This window comes from Colobus angolensis, unplaced genomic scaffold, assembly GCF_000951035.1.
Source record: "Colobus angolensis palliatus isolate OR3802 unplaced genomic scaffold, Cang.pa_1.0 Scaffold105, whole genome shotgun sequence".
NCBI classification, from domain to species: domain Eukaryota; kingdom Metazoa; phylum Chordata; class Mammalia; order Primates; family Cercopithecidae; genus Colobus; species Colobus angolensis.
The window spans coordinates 188,539-205,081 of record NW_012111475.1 but is presented as its reverse complement, the minus strand read 5'-3'; the positions used below and the strand labels follow the sequence as shown (position 1 = coordinate 205,081).

General features: G+C 47.7%; 1 protein-coding gene across 2 annotated transcripts in view; it reads right to left on the bottom strand.

Annotated features, from left to right (window-relative positions):
* Positions 1 to 16,543, bottom strand: part of TRERF1 (transcriptional regulating factor 1) — a 234,884-nt gene that overhangs the window by 136,468 nt on the left and 81,873 nt on the right. For both annotated transcript variants that reach the window (XM_011943599.1, XM_011943605.1), the window contains exon 3: positions 5,691 to 5,773. The gene's annotated coding sequence lies outside the window, so the exon portion shown is untranslated. The remainder of the gene's footprint in view (positions 1 to 5,690; positions 5,774 to 16,543) is intronic.

Below are 16,543 nucleotides of genomic sequence, written 5' to 3'. Positions count from 1 at the left end.
CAGCCTTTAGAGCTATGAAAAATAAATTTCTTTTACTTAGAAATCAGTTTATGGTATTTTGTTATGGCAGCCTCAGCTAAGACAAAAATGTTGTGGTAATGTCTGTCAAAAAGTACAATGTCATCTGCCGTGGAGTAAGATATACCTTAAGAGAAACCAGTGGTAAGGGGTCTGAACAAGTTAAGATCCCATGTCAGCCGGGTGCAGTGGCTCACGCCTGTAATCCCAGCACTTTGGGAGGCCAAGGCGGGTGGATCACGAGGTCAGGAGTTCGAGACCAGCCTGACCAACATAGTGAAACCCCGTTTCTACTAAAAATACAAAAATTAGCCAGGCTTGGTGGTGTGTGCCTGTAATCCCAGCTACTCAGGAGGCTGAGGCAGGAGAATTGCTTGATCCCAGGAGGAAGACATTGGAGTGAGCCAGGACTGTGCCACTGCACTCCAGCCTGGGTGACAAAGTAAGACGCTGTCTCAAAAAAAAAAAGATCCAGTGTTTGCTAGAACGTGCAAGAACTGTGCCATAAAAGCATATGAACAAAGATGAGGATACTAGAAGGACTCAAACGGTAACGCTTTGCCCAGGAATGCGGTTAACAGGCAATAACTGTAGGTATTAGAGTGCCACAGAATGGTCTTCTTTTTATTGAGAAAGACACATCTGAGATCACATCCTTGTTTACAGGAGACCCATGAAATGTTAGAATTAGGACACCTTTTGCCAGTCAAGGTGATGAGTGTTAGGATAGTCCTGCAGGAAGGCAACAAACTTGCTTTGGCTCCAGGATTTCACGATTCCATTCATAATTTCACACGGGCGAGCAAGCAGTCTTTCTGTCCCGGTCAACAAGGATAGAGGAGTTGCTTTCACACCAGTCATGGCCTAACACAGAAGCTTAATCCTGACTGGAAGGCAAAGTGTGTTTGTGGCAAAGCCAGGCAGACGTGTAATGAAAACAGAATGAGTAATGTTTAGTTAAGCTTCTGGATGGCAGGGGTGGTTGCGTGTATGTTTGGGGATTTTTAATGACTCCAAAAGGCGTCTTAAAAAGTCACACTATTTTGGCACTTCTGAGATGCAACTTTTGCTACAAGTACTAACACCAGCAAGTGACTGCTACAAGTATCAATACTAGCACTTACCAGCAACATTTCTCACAAGCACCCCTTCCTTTCTGGAGCTCCAGGGATCAAACCAAGCTTTCTGCATATTTGTGGTGGTGGTGGGGGGGGGGTTGGCGCACACACCCTTTCCCACCTACAGAGGCATACCATACAATTGAAAGCCAGATCAAATTGAAGACATTTATCAATTTTAGGGTTAAATGGTGGAAAAGGAAAAACTGTTGACACACTTTCTAATTTGAACTACTTAGGTATTGCAAGACTTTCTTCCTGCTGGTGGAAAATTAAACTAACAATTCTAAGTTAATGACTGGAGGGTAAACGGTTCCTTCTTTATAAAATAAATTGGATTTATCAAAACTTGTATTAAAATGGATTTTCTCCCAACTTTAACTTATAAATCCAATCAAGGTATGACTCTAGAGAACCTTACGCTCCAAGTGAGGCTTCAAAAAGTAGGATGTATTTCCCTACAGTTGCGCATTCAGGAGCTAACTCCACATCACCAGGTGAGCGCCCAACGCCTGGAGGGCAAATGCAGGGCAGTGCCCACCCTCCCTTGGTGTACTTTTCACAGGTGATGTCAGAAAAATAAGAACAATGTAGTAAATTATTCCTAAAGCTAAGTGTTTTCTTTTTTTTTTTTTTTTTTTTTTTTTTTTTTTGAGACGGAGTCTTGCTCTGTCACACGGGCTGGAGTGCAGTGGCCGGATCTCAGCTCACTGCAAGCTCCGCCTCCCGGGTTTACGCCATTCTCCTGCCTCAGCCTCCTGAGTAGCTGGGACTACAGGCGCCCGCCACCTCGCCCGGCTAGTTTTTTTGTATTTTTTTAGTAGAGACGGGGTTTCACCGTGTTAGCCAGGATGGTCTCGATCTCCTGACCTCGTGATCCGCCCGTCTCGGCCTCCCAAAGTGCTGGGATTACAGGCTTGAGCCACCGCGCCCGGCAAGTGTTTTCAATTTAAAGATTTTTGTTTTGTTCTTATATTATCTTTTCCTACTACTTTGGCATTAAGATGGTTTTTTTTTTTGTAAAAGCTTGGTGATGAGCGTTAAGAGTTTTTAAAATGTCCTAACTTGGCAAAATAAAAAAGACTGGGAGCCCTAGGCCAATGCCCTAAAGCTTTTTTTTTTCTCTCTCTCTCTCTCTCCTAGTGCTTTCTTGGTCCAGGCAATCTTCATTTGAGAACCACTAGTTTACAGCACTCTCTGAGCCAAGGAATTTGGAGTCAATCAGTGCTCAGCTAGGTATCAAAATGGTGGCAAGCCCCAAGAGCAACTAACAACCTACAGAAAACGGACGTCTAACTTTAGTCAACACTCAGGGGAGTGGGGATGAAGAATGCAGTCTTCAAAGCTCCTGGTCATTCTGGAACACTGTTCTGCTGCACCCTACATGCTCAGCCCTCCATCGTCAAAGCCTCCTCCTCCTGGTTCTGGAACAGGTCGTAAAGCTTTTGGAGGCCCTGTGCCAACCTGTGCTCTCCCCACCATTGATCTGGGAAACCCAAATCAAGATGCTTGACCCTCCTGGGATTCTGAGAGGTCAGCCCTGTGGCACCAGAGGCTTTCGGGAATGATTCACCATATCGTCAGCTGAAATTCTACTAAAGTGTATGCCCAAGACTAGCTTCTCAGTACTGCGGCATCTCACTCAATCCCAGTGATCTGAAAATCTATCCATCCTCCCAGGACAGTTGGTTCAGGAAACTAAAGGCAAGGGGGGTCACTCATCCCTCCAGAGCCTCCAAACTGAGAATAAGGAAAAAAATCGCCAGGCTCAGTGGCTCACACCTGTAATGCCAGCACTTTGGGATGCCAAGGTGAGTGAACTGTGGGGTCAGGAGATTGAGACCATCCTGGCCAACATGGTGAAACCCCATCTCTACTAAAAATACAAAAATTAGCCAGGCATGGTGGCGCGTGCCTGTAGTCCCAGCTACTCGGGAGGCTGAGGCAGGAGAATCGCTTGAATCTGGGAGGTGGAGATTGCAGTGAGCCAAGATCGTGCCCCAGCACTTCAGTCTGGCGACACAGCAAGATTCCGTCTCAAAAAAAAAAAAATTCAGCTGGGATAGGTCATGACAGGCCATCAACTATTTAAGAGATTTTTCAACTAAGAATATAAGAACATATTGCCATAAAATTTTAAAATCTCTATATTCTAGAGGTTATATCTATTTTTAATTGTATGCTCCTTAAACTTCTATTTAGGATTCCCCCAAAATGAATTCTAACAGAAAAAAAAAAATACTTCAGTAAAAAAAAGAATCCACAAACACTAAATATTTTAATACCTTTATTTACCTCCTCTCTAACAGAACTAATCAGCAGCAGATAATATATTTGTTGTGAAGAGAGTTAATTTTCTAGATTAAACATGTACATAAAAACATAAAGGTGACAATATTTGGCAATATATGACACTAATAAAGGTAGCATTTATTGGGCTAAGCACTTGACTCGGATCGCCTCAGTTAATCCTTAGCGCAAACCTATAAAGTAGGTGCTATTCTTATTTCTATTTTATAGATGAGGTTATAAATGAAGAACCTCATTACTGTAATTTAATCTTCACCAACCCAGAATTTGAGTTCAGTGTTTACTCTGGCTATTAAAAGGTTGAATAAGCAAATGAGAAATTAAACGGGATTTCAGAAGGTATATTTAGCCTGCTAGAAGGTCCTATGTTTTAAGACACACTGAAGAACAGATGCTACCTGCTTCTAACAGGATGTGTTTGGGAAGGTTCTGCCTGACACTATACACATTAAAACACTGGAAGATTCAAACTTTTACTAGTTAAGGTTGAGTGTCCTCTCACTATTATCCTCAATGACTGGTCCAAGTTAGAAAGGTTATTATTCTACTTTTACCGGTGGTACAGTATGATGGATGTCAGCTGTGGCTCCCAAGATCTATTTCCCTCCTCCCCTGACAGTGTCCAGAACTCTACACACCCCCAGTCTCCCCACAGCCCGGTGCAGAAGCCAGTCTGGTGCAGAAGCCAGCCTGAGGATGAACTGACCCAGGGAGGAAGGAGCAGAGAGATTAAAAAAAAAAAAAACAACTTGGATGGTTTAGGATACTGCTGAGCTGCTGGTTCACACCCACCCTGCAGTCCACCCTATCCCTGCACGTGGCAGGTACATGAGCTGATTAATCAGTTCATTGTGCTGACCTCACAATGCAAAGTTTCACTCAAACATACACAAAAGCCTCTTTTGGTCAAAAGTAGAAACATCCTTATAATCCAAGTGACCTTCAACTCTTGACTCTGTGAGACTGTTCCCATTTGCTCCGCAGATCCACCCTCCATCCCCCTCCACACAGCTCTGCCCCACAGAGGCTCTGCCCTCCGTGGACAGCACCCACCCAGTTCCCTTGCCTTCTGGCTCTGACTGAGGCTACCTAATGGGAGGCACCGGCATCAGCAGACGGGAGATCTCAGGGGTTCAATGAGGATATTTATTCTCTTGGCTCTTTCCTGGCCATGCTGCTATAGGCTGATTGCATTCCTCTACCAGGGACACCTCTTCAGCTCCTGTTTCCCATCCTGACAGCCAATGCCTCCCTCTTCCTTCCAGGCCTAGGCACAGTAACAGCTCCCTGACACTGCTGACCCTGGGTGCTTCAGCATCCCTTGTTGGCTTCTCTTAACTCTGCCTGCATCCTTATAAATAGTCCCTTCAGTAGAGGCTCTTCAATTACCCCATTTGCGCGAGCCACATGTTTCCGACTGGAACCCCGAGACACAATGGCTTTAAAATTAAATCAGAATTAGGAACAATAAAAAAGAAACCGAAGCAATCAACTCTGAGCCTCACATAGGAGGAATGGAAAGTTTGGCACATGCCAAGAAAGCAAAACCACACACACCGAAATAATCAAATCAGACACCACCACCCCCTTCCCCACTGTCACCAAGAATGTGTGGAGGACGGAGCCATCTCCTGCTGGATCAGGGTTTACACCTGAAATAAAAGCTTAACATTCTATTTATGCACAAACTACTGACCCTTGAAACAGCTTGTGGGAGGCCCGGCAGAGGAATCATAGCTGTATGCCCATTTTATGGAGGGACAAACTGAGAATGGAAGGAATCTTGAGGCCAGAGCTGATAAAAACACGAGGAATGCCCCAGGGCCAGCTAAGGCTCCTGAGTCCAGGAATCTGCCTCTGGCATTCTCTGTGGAGCTTCCCACAGCAGCCTTCTACACCACCACTCTCCAGAGATGCATCCCAGACATTTTTAAGTCCTTCTAAACACTTCTAGAACTACCATCCGTGGACGTCCATTGGATCCTCAACTACTTACAATTCTGCGAAATCAGGAGAGGTAAGACGCCCTCCACCCCATTCCAGAAGCTGCCAAAAACCATTATGTGAATCCACAATCCCTGACCACTTCCCAAAGAAGATTTTCTAGAAATCAATGGATGTCCAGGCCCAGAGCAGCCCTCCTCCGCTTCCTGGGGCGTTCTCCACAACATGTGGGTCCAAGAAATGGTCTTACGACTGCTTTGCTGTAAAATGTTCCAACACCAACAATACCCGAGAAGCTACCTGTTTGAGGATGAAGAGGCTGAATCTTTCAGGGTTGTCCTGCTTGTGCGTCTTCTTCCTTCAGCATCCTCCACAGCCAGGGCCTGCAGGAGTGACCCAAAGAGCACAGTCAGGACATCTGGCTTCAGCACAGGCACAGTAGGTATTTATCAGGAAGAGGACTGACCCGGGATAAAACCCTGAAGAACCCAGCAGCTGATGGGCCCACCCAGGAGGAGGACCCAGCAAAGGCTGCTGAGGAAGGTCCCCAGGGGAGAAGAGGACTTAGGAGACCAAGACATCCAACTTCACTCTGGTTTTTCAGGCTCTAAACCCAAGTCATCATGGCTTTCCTCTTTCCCTCACACCCCACGTCTAATCCATCAGCAATGGACGCCAGCTTTAATGTAAAGTTATATCCAGACCCTCACCATTTCTCAACACCTCCACTGGTACCACTTTGGTCCAAGTGAGCAGCATCTCTCATTAGGTTACTGTGATAACCCCCTAATTAGTTGTCCCACTCCTCCCCTTACCTTTCTATAACCATGTCTTGGAGGTTGAACAGTGTCTCTCCAAGATTCCTATGTTGAAATTTTGATCCCTAGGATCTCAGAATGTGGCATATTAGGAAACAGGATCATTGAAGATGTCATGGTAGGAAACAGGGTCACTGATGAAATAAAAGTTATGATGAGGTCCTACTGAAGTAGAATGGGGGTTCCTAATCCAAAATGACTCTGGTGTCCTTATAAAAAGGGGACATTTGGAAGATTGGAGGTTTTCTGCCACAAGCCAAGAAGCTACCCAGAGTTGAAGAAGGGCCCGAAACAGACCCTTCCCTGGAGTCTCCAGCCAACACCTTGATCTTGGACTCGCAGCCTCTAGAGCTGTGAGACAATAAATTTGTGGTTTAAGCCACCCAGTGTGTGGTACTTGGTTATGGCAGCTCAAGCTAACAAATACAGCATGCTCCCCAGAGCAGCCTAAGTGATCATTTAAAAATCACTCTTCTGCTCAGAACACTCCTATAGTATTTCATCTGTATCAAAGTAAAAGCCAAAGTCCTTGAAATGGCCATAGTCCAAATGACTTGGCTGGGCCTCTTCCCTGATGGACTGAGACACCTGACCTCTTCTCCTCCTACTCTGCCCTTCCTCCATTTCCTCCAGCCACAATGGCTTCCTCAAACATTCAGGAAGGCTCCTGACTCAACCCTCTGCATTTGCTCTTCCCCATCCTTGGAGCACTCATCCCCCAGGCATTTGTCACTTCCTACAGGTTTCTGCTCTCACGTCCTTTGCAGTGAGGCCCACCTCCAACCCCGGCCCCCTTCCTAGCCTCCTTCCCTGTTGTATTTCTCTTTGCAACCCTTATCACCACCTGACATTTATTTATTTTTTTCAACCCCCTTTCCCTACTTCCCTTAAATTGTAAACTCCCTGAGAGCAGGGACATCGTATTATGGTGTGCCCAGAGCCTGGCACATAGTAGGTGCTCAAGAAATAGCTGTTGAAAGACTTTGTACGATAGAATCAAATAAGCCAAGAGAAAAGAAAGTTGCAAGAAGAAGGAAGCTGTCCACAGTGTCAAAAGCAGCAAAGAGCCCAGACAGATAAGGACTGAAGTGTCCGTTGTGTGTGGCAACATGGAGGCTGCGGGTGACCTTAGAGAGAGCAGCCCCTGCAGAAGGCGGGAGGCCTCTGCAGCAAACCCACCAGCTCCCTGCCCTGGACCAGGTACAAGCCCCCACCGGTGGAGGCCAGCCTGCGTGGGCTGTGTTAGCGAGGGCAGCTTATTTCCATACATCCATCTGTGAGGGGTGGAGAAAAGAGAAGGTGAGGCTGAAGGGTGTGAAGGTCTGAGGAAGTTGGGTTGCAAGACTGAGGCGTGAGGTCCCAGGGGCTGCAGGAAGCAGGGGGACCCCTGTACAGGGAGAGGGTTCTCTCTGGCCAGAAGGAAGGATGTCTCTTTCTCTGAGTGCAAGGAAACCAGGTGGGAATGAGCCCAGATGCAGGTCAGCACACAGGAGGGCAGGCGGGAACCTGAGTGAGCCAGCCGTGGAGTAATATTTTCAGTGAACAGAGAAGCCAGGTTGTCTCTTGAGTGGAGAAGGGCAGACAGGACAGGAGGCTGGGATGCATGTCCCACTGTGGATATCAAGTGCAGGCGTGGCTCTGAAACCCAGCACCTCCTGACGTTTGTGCCCTAGGCGGCTCACTCGCTCACCCTAGTCCACACCCGGACTGAGACAGCCAGCTGCTGGCCAGCATCCAGGACGGCCCTGCTCTAACCAGAGGCCGTGGTTTCATAGAGGCACAATCTGCATGGATGTGGGGTTTTCTGTGACAGCCCTCAGTAGCCAGGGTTTAGGAGGAGAAGTTCCTAAAGCTGAATTCAAAGCCCCAAGCAGGTCCATCTCTTTCTATGAAGGGTTCATCATTCTCCCGGGCTCCCAGACCCAGAACTTCATACTCCACTCCCTTAAATCCTCCCAGTCACAAAATGATGCCTCTTCCTGCATGAGAAGATTCATTATTCCTTGAGTCCCTACTAAGTGCTGGGTTTAAAATCCTCAAACAAGAGTCCTGTGAAGTGTTTTTAGCTACTATTTATAGACGACAAAACATGTTGAAAGAGGTGAAGTAATTTGCTCAAGGTCACACAGGTAGCAAGTGGCAGAGCTGAGATTTGAAACTTTCCACTTCCCTCTCATCTTTTCTACATACACTACCACCACCCTAGTCCAAGTCCTCAACATTTCATTCCTAACACTTGACATGACAAATGTCTCCTAAGTTACCTCCCAGGACTGCCCATTTACAGTTCACAAATTGAGACGGATCATCTTACAGCACTGCATTTACCAATCCCGGCCCCATGCTTTGGCTTTGGAGGCTCCTCAATACAGAACATTCCAAGCTCCACAGCCACCCCTTGGGATCCTTCATAAACAGTGCACATCTCCTTCTTCGATCTTGCTTCCCATGCATACCTCTGCTCACCCCATCTGTAATCCCCTGCCCAGTCCATGCAGCCCGTCAAGGTCCCAACACCCAGCACATTCCTCCCCTGCAGCTCTGCCGTCTGGCCACCCAGCTCCAGCCCTCTCCTGCAGTCTGCTGGGTGGCACCAACCCAGCTTACCAAGCTCTCCTGGCTCTTCTGAGCTCACTGCACCTAGCTTCTCTGGGCAAGAGATCCCTGTGCTCATGTGGACTGCAAGCCTCTTGAGGGCAATGAATCATCTAATGAAAATGCTTGCAACTGCCCGCTGCTCAACACAGTGTCTCAGTTATTTGATCTACAGAACAATCCTGATGCTCAGGCAATATGATTCCAGAAGTTTTTCAGAAAATACAGGGGAACCGGGATGGCCAAGTGAAGGGACACAGGGCCTTCTTGAAGCTGGGAGGCATACCTATTCTTCCTGCGCAGGAGGCACCAGAGTTAGGAGCACCTCCTAACATCCACTCTAACGGGGAGGAGGACGGCTGGATTTGGCTCCTCCCTCCTCCTCCTGCACCTGCATATTCAAGGTCTTGGTGTCCTTCCTTTGCCACCCTTTCACATGCTTTTGTAGACATAGATAGATATACCCTCTTCTTCCTTCTTCAAGGGAGAGCTTGAAATGTGAGAAATCCAGCTGTATGGAGAAGCTCATGGTGACTGGCAGAATAGTCAGGGCTGGGCGCCCAGAAGCAGGAAAAAGAATATTCTATTTCTGGGAAATGAGAAGCTGGACTGATCCACTTCAATCACTGGCTATGGACCACCATCTAACAATTCTGGGATTCCCAGAGCCACAAGAGGAAAATGCCTGGGAAAGGTGAAAATCAGCAAAGCACTCAAAGGCCATCCAATCACCCCAGGCAGACAGATGGGCAGATCTGGGTAACAAGGGGCTGAGAGAAAACCATAGGTTTCAAGGGGATGCTGTCACCAAGATGCCCCATAAGAAATCAGGATCTACCCAAACCAGGGGCAACCAAAGGGGCAGTGTACTCCTCAGGACTTAGCTGAAGTCACAGAAGCACTGGAGTCAGGCCTGGCATCAAATCCTGACCTCATCAGCCAGGTCAGCCTTCACCTCTTGGAGTCTGGCTCTGCATGAGTGACTGTGATACCTAAATAAAGTAAGTGTAGGCTGGGCGCGGTGGCTCACGCCTGTAATCCCAGCACTTTGGGAGGTCGAGGTGGGCAGATCACGAGGTCAGGAGATCGAGACCATCCTGTGAATGGTGAAACCCTGTCTCTAGTAAAAATACAGAAAATTAGCCGGGCGTGGTGGCGGGCGCCTGTAGTCCCAGCTACTCGGGAGGCCGAGGCAGGAGAATGGTGTGAACCTGGGAGGCGGAGCTTGCAGTGAGCCGAGATGGCACCACTGCACTGCAGCCTGGGTGACAGAGCGAGGCTCCGTCTCAAACAAACAAACAAACAAAATAAATAAATAAATAAGTGTATGGAAGTATAATATCTAGCACGGTGCCTGGCCTTACATAAGGGGCTTACTCAGTGATGCTCCCCTCCCTGTTTCCAGCCTTCAGACCTCACAGCTCTCTCTACTCTTACTAACAGAAACAAGCACAGAGGCCACAGAGCATTTCCCAGTAAGAAGGTTTTCAAAGAAGGAGACGGCAGAAGTCCGCAAAGGAACAAACAGGCCACCCCACTGCTGGTAAGAGAGAAGCGCTGGACCTCGGTGAATGCCCGCGTTTCAAAACACAAAAAGCTCCGAGCCTCTTATCGTACCTAAACAGGAAGTTTGTGACAAACTTAGAAAACACGCATGCACAGTGGCAAGAGGCTGCACGCCACTGAGAAAAGATGAAATCCGGCCCTGCTGGGGGCCCTGTGTGGAGGAGGAGCGTGCGGAGCCGACACTCCCACCGCACCAAGATCTTACTGGCTCTAGGGAGACACCCTTACCCTGGGCTTCTCCTCACCCCAAGCATGGGAGGGATTTGGGCCAAAATGTGCGGAGCCGCTCTGGTTTCCAAAGCCAGGCTCTGCTCACCCGCTCCTGCTCTCTCTCCCACCCCTACCCACTCAGGCATCTAGGACATCAAACACTCCCAACAGCTGGCAGGGCCTGGTGACTGAGGTGTGTAGCGGGGGGGACCATTTTTTCAGCTGGGAGATCTTAGCACAGAAAGGGGAAGTGACACACAGAGGTCCCGCAGAGCTCCCGTCCTCAATCTGATCTCCATCTGGCTGCCCGGCCAGCGTCTGTATCATCGGGCCCTTCAGCATTCCGCAAGGGGGTCTTCAGCTGCCATCTCCTTCCCCGTTGACATCCTGCCTGGCCCTAACATTTTTACTTGCATTGTTCACACCAGGATGGGGCTCGATAACTTCAGTTCATTTATCTGAAAGTGCAGGCAAATATGGACACAATCTATGTCTCATCTCAAGTAGAAGACAAACTAGGAAGCTCCTTCCCCTTTGTTCACAATCTCCCAAGCACCTGTGGAATCGGCCCTTCGTCCAGGCAGTATATTTGGTGGCTGTGCTCCAGTAAATACTCGGTAGATTAATAAACAACATCAATACCTCCCTATTGCGCCTCCCCAACCAGGTTACGTCCCACTTGTCTCTGAGTCACCCTCAGCAAGAACGGGTCCCTCCACCCCTCCTGAGTGGAGGGCCCAGCTGTAAACTCGGTCTCCTGATGGTTGGCTCCTCAGCGCCCCCACATTCAGCACCTCCCGCAGTGGTTTCCTCGCCCCCCCCCCAAGTTAGGTTCCTTTTTAAAAAAATGACTCATTTAGGAAGAGACAAAACCAAGAACTTCAATGGTAAAGATAAAACGGCAAGCACCAAGACTCTAAACACCTCCCACTCCATGTAGAATTTAGATCCGATACAGCTTCCCCAAACTGGACCTCCTAATTTGGAACTTACGGTATACACAATTCTTCTAGCAAAGACACTTCCAGTAATGTCTCAATGTTTTAGCGTCTTCTTTACAAATAAAGATGGCCCCAGGACTCCAGGCAGTAGTTTTTGCAAAATGAGGGAATGAGAAATTAAAGATTAAAGTCCACGCTTTGAACTTCTGGGTCAAAAAAGTAATTATTTGATGTTTTACTATGTTTATGAGTCTAATTTATTGATTGCAGGACATAGGCATTATATCACAGGCCTAATGAGAATTATGGGGAGTTTTTCATTAAAAAATGACTTCTTGGTATGTAAGAAGCTTATGACATTTGTGCACAGTATCTGAAAGGAATGAAATTATATGATACAATACAGAGAATCGTAACATTTCAGGGCTAAAATGAGCCATTAAGATGACCCAAATCCAGGGGTTCCCAATGTTAGCTGCATTTCTGAAAAAATTCCCAGGCTCCCCCAGATTCTGACACATTCGGTCTGAAGTGGGGCTCTGACATCAACTGTTTTCTTTTATAAGCTTCCCAGTGATTTTAATGTGCCTACAGGGTTGAGAACCACTTATCTGCAGATAAGAAGGCTGGGATCTAAAAGAACTGAGGAGGCCAGGCACTGTGGCTCTCATCTATAATCCTAGCACTTTGGGAGGCCGAGGCAGGTGGATCACTTGAGGTCAAGAGTTCCAGACCAGCCTGGCCAAATGGTGAACCCCGTCTCTACTAAAAATACAAAAGTTAGCCAGCATGGTGGCAGGTGCCACCCAGCTACTCAGGAAGCTGAGGCAGGAGAATCGCTGGAACCTGGGAGGCAGAGGTTGCAATGAGCCAAGATCAAGCCACCGCCCTCCAGCCTGGGCAACACAGCGAGACTCCGATTCAAAAAATATAAACAAACAAACAAACAAACCGAGGAGTCCAAAACTGCACAGTCAGTCAGACCCAAAACTAGAACTGAATCTAAAATCTGCACCCCTCACCCAGTCCGGTTCTACACTTTTGCTCAGGTTTTTGGTATTCACAGATTTGCTAAAACTTTTTTTAAAACAAACAAACAAACAAAAAAAAAGCAGGGGGGACTAACTAGGGCTGCCAACTTTTGTTTTGTCAAGCAAAGGTATTTTACAAATATCTACCAGTTATCATACTATCACCACTTCCTGATGTGTCTCTTGCCCATTTGCATACCTGCTGCCCCCTCTAGTCCAGTCTCCACCCAGGAGGTAAAATTTCACAATATTTGGCCCCACCTACTGTTGCCTTCACCTTCACTCACCCTGCTCCTTATGACAAATCCAATCAAAACCTAGTCCTAAAAACTTCTCCATCTCCTCCTTCTCTAACTTGTTTCTCAAGGTCTCTTCTCTAACCACAAACTACTTCCCAGCCCCTCTAAACCTACCCTTCACCTCCTCCTAACCTCCACATGACAACATCTGTACAAGCCATACTAAGTTTTGCTATTCCACACACATTATCCCTTCTAAATGTCTCCCTTATCAACGATATACCAGCAACTAGTCGAAGAGGCTGCCTCTGAGGAGTAGAATTAGGGGTAAACGATGGAGGCAGGGGAAGGTGGGGGGTCTCTTTATACCCTACCATTCAAATTTGGGACAAGTATGTATTCTTTTCAATGGACACAAATCACACATACACACAGCAGGTTACAAAATGCATTTTTATTTGCTTCTGTATTTATAAAAACACAGAAAATTGTCTGGGAAGTATACATGCCCAGGTTCTAAATGTAAATGATATCTGAGTGGTGGGATTATGAGTGACATTACTTTCACTTCCTTTTCCTCTTTGTTATCTTTATTATGTTTTATTTTCAAAATAAAGAAAAAATAATAGTTTAAAATCTGAACCAGAGCTGGGCATGGTGACGCACGCCTATAGTCTCAGCTACTTGGGAGGCTGAGGCAAGAGAATCAGCTGAGTTTGAGTCCAGCCTGGGCAACATAGCAAGATCCCATCTCTTAAAACAAAACCAAAACTATGAACCAAGGCATTATCTGATGTCTGAAACCTACATAGTATTAAAAAGCAAAGGCACCAGAGCAGGTCACAGACTGGCATAGAGAATTATCTCTTTTCTGTAAAATGAAGGGTCTTTCCCAGCCAGGCCCTCCTGGCTTCTGTGCCCGGCCTGGGTCCTGAGTCTACCACTGCCATTGACCCCAAGGCACCCCTTGGCCCTGCCAGCCCCCAAGAACAGATGTAGAAGAGATGTCCTCGCATAGGTGTAAAGCCCCTTCCAGAGCCTCTCTGGCCTCCTCAGGTCAACCCCCACCAGCTCTTCCTGGGCCCTGAGGAGGATCCATTATCCTCTCCTGAGTGTCTCCTCTGAGCCTGGTTTTCTCTGTTTTCCTCTATGTTTTTCCCAGGCTATGCTCCCCAAGCCTTTCTGAGTCTCTGCAAAGGGGAGCAGCCACAGACAATCCAAGTAACCCTCAGGCCCACAACCTGTAAATCAGGAGCCCAGAAACTCTTTAGATGGAGTGCAAACCGTGGGATTCTCCACAGTCCCCATGGCTCCCTAATGTTTTACAAGGCAGAGAAAAGGGGTGACGGAGTGCTCTAGGTAGCAAGAACAGAACTGAGAGTTCAAAGGCGTGGAGGTCAGAGGGTAGGTGATGTGTTTAGGGAAGTAAAAGGCATTCAGGATAACTGGAGTGTCTCTGAGCATGTCCCAGGCCTAGCAGAGAGAAAACTCCAAGGGAACTTATCAAAATTCACAAGGGCCAGCAAAGAAGGGCCTAAACAAAGAGTTCTCAGCCTTTCATCTGTTGTGTCTCCTTCCAAATGCTTCCTCACTTGATCTACCCTTCCAGGGTAGGAGGATCTAGGCCAACAGGAGTGGGTGGAAAAATAGGAATAGAGAAAAAAGAAATGAGATTAAGCAGCTCCACACAGGAGGAAGACTGAGGTCCTCCCAGTGCAGCGGTTCCCAAGGCCGGGAGACCTGATGCTCAACTCCCTCCTTAGCATCAGCTCCAAAGGCGAAGGACATTTGCAATGTATCCAAACTTCTGGGGCTCTCAAGGAAGCTTTTTAAAGAACTTTGAGACTTCAAGAGTGCCAAAACACGGATTGGCGTGCTGAACCAGATGCATCTGTGACCTGTGTGAGGCCTTCTGGGGAACCCTACAGAGCTGGACTAGCATTCAGCCCCTATCCTATAAGAAGGAAGCCGTTAGCAGTTCTGTCTCCTTAAATGTTCCCCACCATTGTGCCTGCATATGGCAACCTCATCTGTTCAGGGGGAAATCTTGCCCTGTAGAAGAGCTGTTCTGTTTAAGTAGGTGGTATGTGCCTGTCTTCCCTCCCTCAAAATCTCAACTAAGGCCTGGCACGGTGGCTCATGCCTGTAATCTCAGCATTTTGGGAGGCCGAGGAGGGTTGATCACTTGAGGTCAGGAGTTCCAGACCAGCCTTGCCAACACGGTGAAACCCTCTCTCTACTAAAAATACAAAAATTAGCCAGGCATGGTGGTGGGTGCCTGTAATCCTAGCTACTCAGGAGGCTGAGGCATAAGAATCACTTGAACCCGGGAGCCAGAGGTTGCAGTGAGCCGAGATCGTGCCACTGAACTCCAGCCTGGGTGATAGAGCAAGACTTGGTGCCAAAAAACAAAAACAAAAACAAAAACCCCTCAACTAGACTGTAAGCTCCTACTAGAGTCAGCTCTAGCTTCTGCTTCTTCATTTGCCTTAAAGAAAGCCCTCCCCGTTGGCTTTCATTGAGTTCTTACTAACCAAGTAGAAAGCCAGTTCTCAAATCCATCAGCTCCTACATGAGGCTTCTGTCCAATAGCTACAGCTCTCACTGGGCTGGGGTGACAGTTCTCTCCAATGGAGTTCCTTCAGGCCTCAGAGGGGCAATGGCTTCCCCCCACAGGACCATTCCCCTGTGACCACTTACAGTACAGTCCCTGGGTGCCGTATCCTCCCAGTTAGTTCCCTTCCCCCTAACTAACTTAAAAGTCTCTTCAACTAAACCTTTTGAGTGAAAGAAAACTCAGGACCTAGGATTTGCACCTAAGAAAGCTGGATTCTCATTGGAGACTTTGGAGACGTGCACACTCAAAACAGCCGGATAACATGCCAAGGGATGGCTGAGAATCACCTGCCACTGATGCCTAATAGAGAGATGGAGAGGGCTGAGAGGGTCTCAGGGAGGAAGTGAGACCTGAGTTGGGTCTCAAGAAATGGGTTCAATGGGGTCAACTGGAGAGGAAGTAGGAAGACCATCCCAAGCAGTGGGCCAGCACACACATGGCACTGACCACAGGGTAGGTGGGGCCCCACTACAGAGGAATGAGACTGTGAGGCAGGCAAAGGGTAAGAGTGTGTGTTCGGGAGTCAGTCAGAATTGGTCTGAGCTCAACTCTGCCTCTGGCTAGCTGAGTGACCGGGCAGCTTGCTAACCTCTCTCAGCCCCGCATTCTTCCTTAGTAACAGGATGAAGACAAGGATAATCAGGGTACCCATGCTACAGTTGTTGTAAAGATTTAATGAGAGGATGCACATAAAATGTCATCAATAAACATAATTTGTTATTCTTGCTATAGTCAAAATACCAGTGGTTATCCTGCTAGTGTGGCTGGGGCACTTTCTTCTTTCTAATAGCCACAGTGTTGTGAAGAAGGGAGCGCTGGTGGACTGGGCACATCCTGAGTCACCTAAGAAGGGGAAGAGACCGGGCGCGGTGGCTCACGCCTGTAATCCTAGCACTTTGGGAGGCCCAGGCGGGAGGATCACCTGAGGTAGGGAGTTCAAGACCAGCCTGACCAACATGGAGAAATCCCGTCTCTACTAAAAATACAAAATTAGGCCGGGCGCAGTGGCTCACACCTGTAATCCCAACACTTTGGGAGGCCGAGGCAGGCGGATCATGAGGTCAGGAGATCGAGACCATCCTGGCTAACACGGTGAAACCCCATCTCTATTAAAAATATAAAAAATTAGCCAGGCG